The 13197-nt window shown below is 34.0% G+C and overlaps 7 non-coding genes and 1 pseudogene across 7 annotated transcripts; all 8 read right to left on the reverse strand.

The window, feature by feature from the left end:
* Nucleotides 1–582: 582 nt before the first annotated feature.
* LOC139483672 (U2 spliceosomal RNA) lies at nucleotides 583–775 on the reverse strand. The gene has a single exon (XR_011655086.1). It is a non-coding gene; the product is annotated as a U2 spliceosomal RNA (small nuclear RNA).
* Nucleotides 776–1768: 993 nt separating this feature from the next.
* On the reverse strand, nucleotides 1769–1959 carry LOC139483675 (U2 spliceosomal RNA). Its single transcript, XR_011655089.1, has one exon. It is a non-coding gene; the product is annotated as a U2 spliceosomal RNA (small nuclear RNA).
* A 5198-nt stretch (nucleotides 1960–7157) lies between these two features.
* On the reverse strand, nucleotides 7158–7263 carry LOC139483681 (U2 spliceosomal RNA; annotated as a pseudogene).
* Nucleotides 7264–8249: 986 nt separating this feature from the next.
* LOC139483667 (U2 spliceosomal RNA) lies at nucleotides 8250–8442 on the reverse strand. The gene has a single exon (XR_011655082.1). It is a non-coding gene; the product is annotated as a U2 spliceosomal RNA (small nuclear RNA).
* Nucleotides 8443–9428: 986 nt separating this feature from the next.
* LOC139483679 (U2 spliceosomal RNA) lies at nucleotides 9429–9621 on the reverse strand. The gene has a single exon (XR_011655092.1). It is a non-coding gene; the product is annotated as a U2 spliceosomal RNA (small nuclear RNA).
* A 986-nt stretch (nucleotides 9622–10607) lies between these two features.
* On the reverse strand, nucleotides 10608–10800 carry LOC139483686 (U2 spliceosomal RNA). Its single transcript, XR_011655096.1, has one exon. It is a non-coding gene; the product is annotated as a U2 spliceosomal RNA (small nuclear RNA).
* A 986-nt stretch (nucleotides 10801–11786) lies between these two features.
* Nucleotides 11787–11979, reverse strand: LOC139483687 (U2 spliceosomal RNA). The gene has a single exon (XR_011655097.1). It is a non-coding gene; the product is annotated as a U2 spliceosomal RNA (small nuclear RNA).
* Nucleotides 11980–12966: 987 nt separating this feature from the next.
* LOC139483657 (U2 spliceosomal RNA) lies at nucleotides 12967–13159 on the reverse strand. The gene has a single exon (XR_011655072.1). It is a non-coding gene; the product is annotated as a U2 spliceosomal RNA (small nuclear RNA).
* Between the last annotated feature and the right edge of the window lie 38 nt (nucleotides 13160–13197).

The following is a 13197-nucleotide window of genomic DNA, read 5'->3' on the forward strand; positions in this document are numbered from 1 at the left end:
AGTTAACACAAACATAAACAGTTCATCTGTTCTTTTTTTTTTAAGGAATTGACCGGTACAGCTATTTTTAAATAAATTTTAGAAGGAGGAAAAAACTTACCGGCCGACTGCAGTTTCCATCGTTTGCCCTCGTTCTGAGGCGACGTCGCTATTAACGATGATTGAAACAGTAGAAGGGGACGTAATTCTTTTCCCCGCGTTTTTCCGTAACGCTAAAAATTTATAGAGTTTCTTTTTAGGAACGAGAAAACATTTTTAAACTGATATGTGCTGTTATAAATACAAGAAAGCGACAACAAAAATATTACATTACAAGAAAAGAGAATAACTTTTTAGAGAACAGAACAGACATAAAAAAAAAAAAAAAATGCAACTTGTTTTACATGCACGAGAAGTAGAATTATTTACAACAATGAGTAAAACTATACAATTTACGCAAACTCCTTAAATAGAATACTAAAAAAGATATATAGAAAAAGTACACATGTAGCAGTGAAAAGCATTAGAGAATATTTTACTGGGGCTGTTTCGCAGGCTATTGAAGGGAAAGCTATTTTTCTATTTTAATTTTCTCCCCAAATAGGGGAGTGAGCCGATCCTGGAGGTACTGCAATACCAGGCCAACTCGTGGCAAGAGCGGTGCAAGCACCTAACATCTCACCTGGTTGCAAAAATCAGTTTAATATCGAAGTACCCACATGGGGTACGTATCAGATATTAAGCTGATAAGAACAGATACTACACTTTGATCTTAGCCAAAAGGCCGAGAAGCGATACTCAAATCTTTCCGAGTTTCCAAAGCCTACAAATCCTATTTCTTACTCAAACACGGTGTTTTAATTTTAACCAAAGCTACACAAATTTTGCAAATTTATATACAAAAAGCACACGAAACACGAGATCTTGCTTTGCTTCAAATACCTGACAGCATGAAACGATTTCTGCATGACAAAACGGGTGTGAAAATAAAAAGCGGCTTGTGAAATACGGCAAGTCGCGAGAATACATTTTTAAACGTATATCATACGTATACGTATTTAATCTTAATCGAACGAAATAACATGATCGTGTTGATGCATCCTAGGTCCGACGACGAACGCAGTTTTTAAAGCCTAGGAAATTTCATTAATCACAAAATAAATTCAACGCTTTTTCACAATCAGCACGGACTTTTCACTGTCTCGTTTAGTTAACACAAACATAAACAGTTCATCTGTTCTTTTTTTTTTAAGGAATTGACCGGTACAGCTATTTTTAAATAAATTTTAGAAGGAGGAAAAAACTTACCGGCCGACTGCAGTTTCCATCGTTTGCCCTCGTTCTGAGGCGACGTCGCTATTAACGATGATTGAAACAGTAGAAGGGGACGTAATTCTTTTCCCCGCGTTTTTCCGTAACGCTAAAAATTTATAGAGTTTCTTTTTAGGAACGAGAAAACATTTTTAAACTGATATGTGCTGTTATAAATACAAGAAAGCGACAACAAAAATATTACATTACAAGAAAAGAGAATAACTTTTTAGAGAACAGAACAGACATAAAAAAAAAAAAAAATGCAACTTGTTTTACATGCACGAGAAGTAGAATTATTTACAACAATGAGTAAAACTATACAATTTACGCAAACTCCTTAAATAGAATACTAAAAAAGATATATAGAAAAAGTACACATGTAGCAGTGAAAAGCATTAGAGAATATTTTACTGGGGCTGTTTCGCAGGCTATTGAAGGGAAAGCTATTTTTCTATTTTAATTTTCTCCCCAAATAGGGGAGTGAGCCGATCCTGGAGGTACTGCAATACCAGGCCAACTCGTGGCAAGAGCGGTGCAAGCACCTAACATCTCACCTGGTTGCAAAAATCAGTTTAATATCGAAGTACCCACATGGGGTACGTATCAGATATTAAGCTGATAAGAACAGATACTTTTTTTTTTCAAACATTTTATTACGAAAGATATCATATCATATACTGTATACAATCAATTATAAAATCATAATATCACAGACAGTACAATTGTAACAGAAATATGTATATAATAATAGATAATACCAAATATACTTGATTAAATTATTCTATATAAATAGTAAATACTTAGACAAAGAACCTGCTATCAGGTTCATTGTTAGATATAAAAACCTAGTAGACGAGTGGAACACCCCCCTTTTTGAATAAATTACTCTATAAATCATCAAATCAAAAGAACAAAATTTCTAATTTTTCATCCACTATTCTACAAAATAGGTTGTCTTGACACCAATACTTACTAAAAGTTTCTTCCGGTAACCTCTCAAAATCTGCCAAAATTCTGAGTCTTACCTGACAAAGAAAAAATATGAATAAATCATTTGGTAAAACATGTTTCCTTTCAAATTTCTTTATATTTCTTTTAATCCATATAGTTTTACAGTATAAACCAATTAATAATAATACAACACTTTTAATATGCTTATCAGACAAATGAATATCTTCAAACATTATATGACAAAAAGACAAACTCAATATTCCCTTCGACAGGGAAAAGATCCAATTTTTTATTAATAACAACAATTGTGCAACATGTTTGCACTCAAAAAATAAATGACTAATAGTTTCTGGTGATTTCGCACACAAAGTACATTTGTTACTTTTATATACATTATAATTAAACATCAAGTTATTCACCGGTTAAATCTGGTGAACAACTTTAAACATTACGTCCCTTGAAAATTTATCTATAAATTTGTCAAAAACATTCCTATAAATAGGTTTGTAAACAACAATTGGAAACTTCGTTTCCACCTTAGGTACATACTTGTTATATTCCAACAATGCCTTGTATAATAACTTAGTGGTCAAACCACCTAAAACTTGATCAGGACACTTGTCCTTAAACAGTTTCAAAATACTAACACAATAGCTATAAAAAGGTGACATGAGATCACTATGTGGAACGGATAGTGAAGCTAATTCATTATTAAAACAACGTAATGAATAGCCCACCCAATAAATAGAAAACTTTAAATACTTTACATCTTTATTGTTAACAATATCTTGTAAATGCTTCAAGCGTAACGCTTTCAGCTTTAAATCAATATTAACTACATTTAAACCGCCCGCAACTTTATCTAAATATAAAGTGTTACGGGCTAATGGTTCCACTCTACCTTTCCAAATAAAGGAAAATATACATTTTTGAAACTTTTTCACATAAAATTGTGACATGTGTACAACTGTACCAACATACCATATTTTAGCACATGCTAAAGTATTAACTATAATAGATTTTTCCAATAAAGATAAATTTCTACTTTTCCAGTTATTTAAAACTTTCTCAAACTTTATATAAATAGGATTCCAAATATCATCTTCAGTTAAATTATTTCCAATTTTAATACCAACAATTTTCAAATTATCAACAAAATCAATACCAAATCTATGGTTTTCTTTTCTCTTTTTCCAGGCACCTAAAAACATGCCTTTCGTTTTACTTTTATTTAATTTTGAACCTGATCCTTTACCAAAAAGATCCATAAGATAAACAAATTTTTTTATACTCTCATCAGTTGTGAGAATACCCATAGTATCGTCTGCAAAAACAGATACTTTACACTCTTCAGGCGAACCTGGTAATTTTAAACCAACAATATCCTTATCTAAACAAACTTTTCGAACAAAAGGTTCTAAACATAAAATATACAATAAAGGCGATAAACTGCAGCCTTGTTTAACTGATCTAGTAATATTTACTGGATTCGAAATAAAATTATTAACAATAATAGATGACTTTAAATCATGATATAAAATTTTGATCCATTTAATTAAATTCGGACCAAAGTTAAACTTTTCTAAAACAGCAAACAAAAATTTATGAATAATTTTGTCAAAAGCTTTCTCTTGATCAACTGATAAAAAACAACATTTCAAATTTTTCTGATTGACATAATCAATAATATTACGATGTAAATGGGCATTATCCAAAATACATCTACCTTTAATAGCACAGGTTTGATCAATACCAACAATCTTATCAGATACAATACCCATTCTTTTACAAATGAGTTTACTTAAAATTTTAACATCATAGTTCATCAAACTAATAGGTCTATAAAATTTTACATCAAAATGTTTTGATGGATCTTTACATATAAGAGTTATATAACTTAATTTTTGAGAATCTGACAAAGTATTCTCGTCAAAAATATTTTCATACAATTTTAATAACATAGGTGCAAATATATCAATAAATTTCAAATAAAACTCTTTACATAACCCATCGGGTCCTGGAGATTTATTATTCTCCATACCCTTTAAAGATTCAATTATTTCATCAATAGTAATACATTGCTCACAAATATCTTTATCATCAGCCTCTAATTGAGGTAAATCATTTAAGAAAAAATTCATAATATTTTCATCTATCTCTTCTTCCATAAATAAATTAGTATAAAACTTTTCAAATTGCAAAACAATATCATCTATTTTATTATAAACATTATCTACATCTCTAATTTCTGTAATATTTTTCTTTTTACCTTTTTTTACTTCTTTTTGAAAAAAATATTTACCCGGAACTTCCGAAGTATCTAAAAATTTTGCCTTACTTCGGATTTGGCTACCTTTAAAATTATCTAAATGAAAATGTTTAATCTGAACTTTCAACTCATTAATTTGTTCAAAATATTGTCCAGGTGACAATTTTTCTGCACCACATAATCTATAATATTTTCTTTCCAACTCTTTAATAACATTATATTTAACTTTATTTTTCTTTTTACAATAGTTAATACAAAAATCTTTAATTTTCTCTTTAAAATAATCCCACATTTCAATACATATATCTAATTCATTAGTGAATTCAATAAACCATTCTCTAAAACTATCACAAAAAACTTTATCATTTAAAATAGAAGCATTTAATTTCCAATAACCGTCACCTTTTTTCACCTCTGTACTATTAATAAAACTAGACACAATACAATCATGGTCAGAAAAAGAAAAAGGTAAATTATAACACTGTTTAATATAAGGCTTTAAAGCCCGTGAAAAGTAAAATCTATCTAATCGACATGATATATTTTTACTATACCAGGTAACATTAAATTTCGTAGGATTTAAATGTCTATATACATCTACAAGTTCAAAATCTGTGACGATCTGACTAATTTTATCTGACCCGATAGAACCACGTTCTAGATTACCACCTTTCTTATCTATTTTAGGATTCATTACACAATTAAAATCACCCCCCATAATCTTACAATTCTGTGTTAAAATAAAAGGATATATATCATCCAAAAAAACTTTCCTCTCACCTTCATTATTAGGTGCATAAATATTTAACAATCTATATAATACATCATCAATTTTAATATCAATATATTGAAAACGACCATCTAAATCTCTATGATATTTTACAATAGAAAAATTTAACGAAAAAGATATAAAAATAGCTGTTCCTCTACTTCTATTAGAGCCAAAATTCCAAAAACATCTATAAAAATCAAAATAATTATCTAACTTTTTTGAAATATTTGAATTAGAAACATGTGTTTCTTGTAAAAAAAGAATATCTATATGATGCTGTAAACAAAATTCTTTTAAGGTATACTGACACTGGTAATCTAATAATCCATTTACATTTAAGGTAGCTACATTCAAAACATTTTTATCAGTTGTATTCATTGTAAAGGTTAAAGTTTGAAAAAAATAATATTATTACATAGATAATATATACTAATCAGTCTATAAAGTAAATAAAGGTATAAACACACGACACAGGTGTGATTAAAAATAGTAACAAAAATAAAACAGGTGATAATTAAATGCCTTGAAAATTTAAACGTAATTATAAGGCAGGTGAACAGAATTTTATCAACAGGTGAACGAAAAAAAGAACAATGAAAAGAAACTTTAGAAAAGTGCACTGAGGCTCTAAATGAAAACTTTAAATCCAAAAATAAAAAAGGGGGATTTAAATAAACAAACTTAATCTCAATGAAAAAAAGAATGAAAATTAAATACATAACAAGAAAAAGTATAATACTACAATAATTAAACAAAATAAACCCATACAAAAGGGTTATTATACTCAATTCAGTCTCATAGTCCGTGGGCATTTCCGTAATCAAAACAAGGGGGGTTACAATATTCTCATAGTCCATTAAGCGTTCAAATTAGAGTCCGGGGTGTCACTTATCGGCTTCATAAGCATACCTGGGATAACTTCCTGCTTGAATCCACCATTCCATGCTGCTTTCTTTTTCCCACCACTATCCTCCGCTGTCTCGTCCTGTTCCTCATCACCACTATCACTCCTCATCCTCTTCTTACTGTCTCCGGTCAAGTCCATCACATCGTCCTCCACTACCACTTGCTCCTCTCCTACCTCAGGTGATGTCGCCTGGGATTGGTTATCTGTACCATCATCCGCTCCACCGCACTGAGGTTGCGGGAGCCCATTACCATCCTCCTGGGTAGTCACTGTAGGTGTTGCCGTCTGCACTACTTCTACATCAGGGACCTCAGAGGCTACTGGGTTTAGTCCTGTAACAGCCCCTGCGTAATTGCGCCGTTGCACTGGGGGCTGTTTTCCTCCGTCTGGACAGGTTGCTCTCTGGTGGCCGAAGGAACCACACTTGAAACACTGTGATCTCCTGCCCAAGACGGTAATCAGGACAGGTCTGCCCATAATGGCTGCCCTATATGGAATCCCATGGTACTGATCTTCTGTGACAATCATTTCACCTCTGATGGCCCCAGTCTGCAGACGCAGTGCTCCGTAGGTCTGGTCTTCATGATCCACAATAACGTTGTTCCCAAGAGACTCAAAGTAATCCTGGACAAGAGACATCTTCATGTGCATTGGGAACCAATGCACACGAAACTTTACTTTTCTCTTGTCCAGCCTGTCCATCCGGATCTTCATCCCATCACTCCCATCTAAAGCATCCCCGTGGCCTAAACTTCTAGGAATCGTCTCATCGCAGAATTTCAAATACCATTCTCGACCATCTCCACACTTATAAATTGCCTGCAGTTGTGTGACATCTAAAATATCAGCGACTTCCTTCAAGACCCTCTCTCTGGTGTTTATTTTCTTCGTACCGTGAAAAAACCTGACCTTCACCGTTTGCCTCATCGCGTCCCTGTCGTAATGTTGGCTTGTCATCTCTGGACCGTGGGTAATAGAGCCCCTAGGCGGCTACCCCCACAGTTCGCTTCGATAATTATAGATAAGAACAGATACTACACTTTGATCTTAGCCAAAAGGCCGAGAAGCGATACTCAAATCTTTCCGAGTTTCCAAAGCCTACAAATCCTATTTCTTACTCAAACACGGTGTTTTAATTTTAACCAAAGCTACACAAATTTTGCAAATTTATATACAAAAAGCACACGAAACACGAGATCTTGCTTTGCTTCAAATACCTGACAGCATGAAACGATTTCTGCATGACAAAACGGGTGTGAAAATAAAAAGCGGCTTGTGAAATACGGCAAGTCGCCAGAATATATTTTTAAACGTATAACATACGTATACGTATTTAATCTTAATCGAACGAAATAACATGATCATGTTGATTCATCCTAGGTCCGACGAACGCAGTTTTTAAAGCCTAGGAAATTTCATTAATCAGAAAATAAATTCAACGCTTTTTCACAATCAGCACGGACTTTTCACTGTCTCGTTTAGTTAACACAAACATAAACAGTTCACCTGTTCTATTTTTTAAAGGAATTGACCGGTACAGCAATTTTTAAATAAATTTCAGAAGGAGGAAAAAACTTACCGGCCGACTGCAGTTTCCATCGTTTGCCCTCGTTCTGAGGCGACGTCGCTATTAACGATGATTGAAACAGTAGAAGGGGACGTAATTCTTTTCCCCGCGTTTTTCCGTAACGCTAAAAATTTATAGAGTTTCTTTTTAGGAACGAGAATACATTAATACACTGACATGTGCTGTTATAAATACAAGCAAGCGACAACAAAAATATTACATTACAAGAAAAGAAAAGAACTTTTTAGAGAACAGACATAAAAAAGAAAAAAAAGAAAATGCAACTTATTTTACATGCACGAGAAGTAGAATGATTTACAACAATGAGTAAAACTATACAATTTACGCAAACTCCTTAAATAAGAAAGATATATAGAAAAAGTACACATGTAGTGCTCAGTGAAAAGCATTAGAGAATATTTTACTGGGGCTGTTTCGCAGGCTATTGAAGGGAAAGCTATTTTTCTATTTTAATTTTCTCCCCAAACAGGGGGAGTGAGCCGATCCTGGAGGTACTGCAATACCAGGCCAACTCGTGGCAAGAGCGGTGCAAGCACCTAACATCTCACCTAGTTGCAAAAATCAGTTTAATATCGAAGTACCCACATGGGGTACGTATCAGATATTAAGCTGATAAGAACAGATACTACACTTTGATCTTAGCCAAAAGGCCGAGAAGCGATACTCAAATCTTTCCGAGTTTCCAAAGCCTACAAATCCTATTTCTTACTCAAACACGGTGTTTTAATTTTAACCAAAGCTACACAAATTTTGCAAATTTATATACAAAAAGCACACGAAACACGAGATCTTGCTTTGCTTCAAATACCTGACAGCATGAAACGATTTCTGCATGACAAAACGGGTGTGAAAATAAAAAGCGGCTTGTGAAATACGGCAAGTCGCCAGAATATATTTTTAAACGTATAACATACGTATACGTATTTAATCTTAATCGAACGAAATAACATGATCATGTTGATTCATCCTAGGTCCGACGAACGCAGTTTTTAAAGCCTAGGAAATTTCATTAATCAGAAAATAAATTCAACGCTTTTTCACAATCAGCACGGACTTTTCACTGTCTCGTTTAGTTAACACAAACATAAACAGTTCACCTGTTCTATTTTTTAAAGGAATTGACCGGTACAGCAATTTTTAAATAAATTTCAGAAGGAGGAAAAAACTTACCGGCCGACTGCAGTTTCCATCGTTTGCCCTCGTTCTGAGGCGACGTCGCTATTAACGATGATTGAAACAGTAGAAGGGGACGTAATTCTTTTCCCCGCGTTTTTCCGTAACGCTAAAAATTTATAGAGTTTCTTTTTAGGAACGAGAATACATTAATACACTGACATGTGCTGTTATAAATACAAGCAAGCGACAACAAAAATATTACATTACAAGAAAAGAAAAGAACTTTTTAGAGAACAGACATAAAAAAGAAAAAAAAGAAAATGCAACTTATTTTACATGCACGAGAAGTAGAATGATTTACAACAATGAGTAAAACTATACAATTTACGCAAACTCCTTAAATAAGAAAGATATATAGAAAAAGTACACATGTAGTGCTCAGTGAAAAGCATTAGAGAATATTTTACTGGGGCTGTTTCGCAGGCTATTGAAGGGAAAGCTATTTTTCTATTTTAATTTTCTCCCCAAACAGGGGGAGTGAGCCGATCCTGGAGGTACTGCAATACCAGGCCAACTCGTGGCAAGAGCGGTGCAAGCACCTAACATCTCACCTAGTTGCAAAAATCAGTTTAATATCGAAGTACCCACATGGGGTACGTATCAGATATTAAGCTGATAAGAACAGATACTACACTTTGATCTTAGCCAAAAGGCCGAGAAGCGATACTCAAATCTTTCCGAGTTTCCAAAGCCTACAAATCCTATTTCTTACTCAAACACGGTGTTTTAATTTTAACCAAAGCTACACAAATTTTGCAAATTTATATACAAAAAGCACACGAAACACGAGATCTTGCTTTGCTTCAAATACCTGACAGCATGAAACGATTTCTGCATGACAAAACGGGTGTGAAAATAAAAAGCGGCTTGTGAAATACGGCAAGTCGCCAGAATATATTTTTAAACGTATAACATACGTATACGTATTTAATCTTAATCGAACGAAATAACATGATCATGTTGATTCATCCTAGGTCCGACGAACGCAGTTTTTAAAGCCTAGGAAATTTCATTAATCAGAAAATAAATTCAACGCTTTTTCACAATCAGCACGGACTTTTCACTGTCTCGTTTAGTTAACACAAACATAAACAGTTCACCTGTTCTATTTTTTAAAGGAATTGACCGGTACAGCAATTTTTAAATAAATTTCAGAAGGAGGAAAAAACTTACCGGCCGACTGCAGTTTCCATCGTTTGCCCTCGTTCTGAGGCGACGTCGCTATTAACGATGATTGAAACAGTAGAAGGGGACGTAATTCTTTTCCCCGCGTTTTTCCGTAACGCTAAAAATTTATAGAGTTTCTTTTTAGGAACGAGAATACATTAATACACTGACATGTGCTGTTATAAATACAAGCAAGCGACAACAAAAATATTACATTACAAGAAAAGAAAAGAACTTTTTAGAGAACAGACATAAAAAAGAAAAAAAAGAAAATGCAACTTATTTTACATGCACGAGAAGTAGAATGATTTACAACAATGAGTAAAACTATACAATTTACGCAAACTCCTTAAATAAGAAAGATATATAGAAAAAGTACACATGTAGTGCTCAGTGAAAAGCATTAGAGAATATTTTACTGGGGCTGTTTCGCAGGCTATTGAAGGGAAAGCTATTTTTCTATTTTAATTTTCTCCCCAAACAGGGGGAGTGAGCCGATCCTGGAGGTACTGCAATACCAGGCCAACTCGTGGCAAGAGCGGTGCAAGCACCTAACATCTCACCTAGTTGCAAAAATCAGTTTAATATCGAAGTACCCACATGGGGTACGTATCAGATATTAAGCTGATAAGAACAGATACTACACTTTGATCTTAGCCAAAAGGCCGAGAAGCGATACTCAAATCTTTCCGAGTTTCCAAAGCCTACAAATCCTATTTCTTACTCAAACACGGTGTTTTAATTTTAACCAAAGCTACACAAATTTTGCAAATTTATATACAAAAAGCACACGAAACACGAGATCTTGCTTTGCTTCAAATACCTGACAGCATGAAACGATTTCTGCATGACAAAACGGGTGTGAAAATAAAAAGCGGCTTGTGAAATACGGCAAGTCGCCAGAATATATTTTTAAACGTATAACATACGTATACGTATTTAATCTTAATCGAACGAAATAACATGATCATGTTGATTCATCCTAGGTCCGACGAACGCAGTTTTTAAAGCCTAGGAAATTTCATTAATCAGAAAATAAATTCAACGCTTTTTCACAATCAGCACGGACTTTTCACTGTCTCGTTTAGTTAACACAAACATAAACAGTTCACCTGTTCTATTTTTTAAAGGAATTGACCGGTACAGCAATTTTTAAATAAATTTCAGAAGGAGGAAAAAACTTACCGGCCGACTGCAGTTTCCATCGTTTGCCCTCGTTCTGAGGCGACGTCGCTATTAACGATGATTGAAACAGTAGAAGGGGACGTAATTCTTTTCCCCGCGTTTTTCCGTAACGCTAAAAATTTATAGAGTTTCTTTTTAGGAACGAGAATACATTAATACACTGACATGTGCTGTTATAAATACAAGCAAGCGACAACAAAAATATTACATTACAAGAAAAGAAAAGAACTTTTTAGAGAACAGACATAAAAAAGAAAAAAAAGAAAATGCAACTTATTTTACATGCACGAGAAGTAGAATGATTTACAACAATGAGTAAAACTATACAATTTACGCAAACTCCTTAAATAAGAAAGATATATAGAAAAAGTACACATGTAGTGCTCAGTGAAAAGCATTAGAGAATATTTTACTGGGGCTGTTTCGCAGGCTATTGAAGGGAAAGCTATTTTTCTATTTTAATTTTCTCCCCAAACAGGGGGAGTGAGCCGATCCTGGAGGTACTGCAATACCAGGCCAACTCGTGGCAAGAGCGGTGCAAGCACCTAACATCTCACCTAGTTGCAAAAATCAGTTTAATATCGAAGTACCCACATGGGGTACGTATCAGATATTAAGCTGATAAGAACAGATACTACACTTTGATCTTAGCCAAAAGGCCGAGAAGCGATACTCAAATCTTTCCGAGTTTCCAAAGCCTACAAATCCTATTTCTTACTCAAACACGGTGTTTTAATTTTAACCAAAGCTACACAAATTTTGCAAATTTATATACAAAAAGCACACGAAACACGAGATCTTGCTTTGCTTCAAATACCTGACAGCATGAAACGATTTCTGCATGACAAAACGGGTGTGAAAATAAAAAGCGGCTTGTGAAATACGGCAAGTCGCCAGAATATATTTTTAAACGTATAACATACGTATACGTATTTAATCTTAATCGAACGAAATAACATGATCATGTTGATTCATCCTAGGTCCGACGAACGCAGTTTTTAAAGCCTAGGAAATTTCATTAATCAGAAAATAAATTCAACGCTTTTTCACAATCAGCACGGACTTTTCACTGTCTCGTTTAGTTAACACAAACATAAACAGTTCACCTGTTCTATTTTTTAAAGGAATTGACCGGTACAGCAATTTTTAAATAAATTTCAGAAGGAGGAAAAAACTTACCGGCCGACTGCAGTTTCCATCGTTTGCCCTCGTTCTGAGGCGACGTCGCTATTAACGATGATTGAAACAGTAGAAGGGGACGTAATTCTTTTCCCCGCGTTTTTCCGTAACGCTAAAAATTTATAGAGTTTCTTTTTAGGAACGAGAATACATTAATACACTGACATGTGCTGTTATAAATACAAGCAAGCGACAACAAAAATATTACATTACAAGAAAAGAAAAGAACTTTTTAGAGAACAGACATAAAAAAGAAAAAAAAGAAAATGCAACTTATTTTACATGCACGAGAAGTAGAATGATTTACAACAATGAGTAAAACTATACAATTTACGCAAACTCCTTAAATAAGAAAGATATATAGAAAAAAGTACACATGTAGTGCTCAGTGAAAAGCATTAGAGAATATTTTACTGGGGCTGTTTCGCAGGCTATTGAAGGGAAAGCTATTTTTCTATTTTAATTTTCTCCCCAAACAGGGGGAGTGAGCCGATCCTGGAGGTACTGCAATACCAGGCCAACTCGTGGCAAGAGCGGTGCAAGCACCTAACATCTCACCTAGTTGCAAAAATCAGTTTAATATCGAAGTACCCACATGGGGTACGTATCAGATATTAAGCTGATAAGAACAGATACTACACTTTGATCTTAGCCAAAAGGCCGAGAAGCGATACTCAAATCTTTCCGAGTTTCCAAAGCCTACAAATCCT

The sequence above is a fragment of the Mytilus edulis genome, chromosome 7 (genome assembly GCF_963676685.1).
Source record: "Mytilus edulis chromosome 7, xbMytEdul2.2, whole genome shotgun sequence".
Lineage (NCBI taxonomy): Eukaryota > Metazoa > Mollusca > Bivalvia > Mytilida > Mytilidae > Mytilus > Mytilus edulis.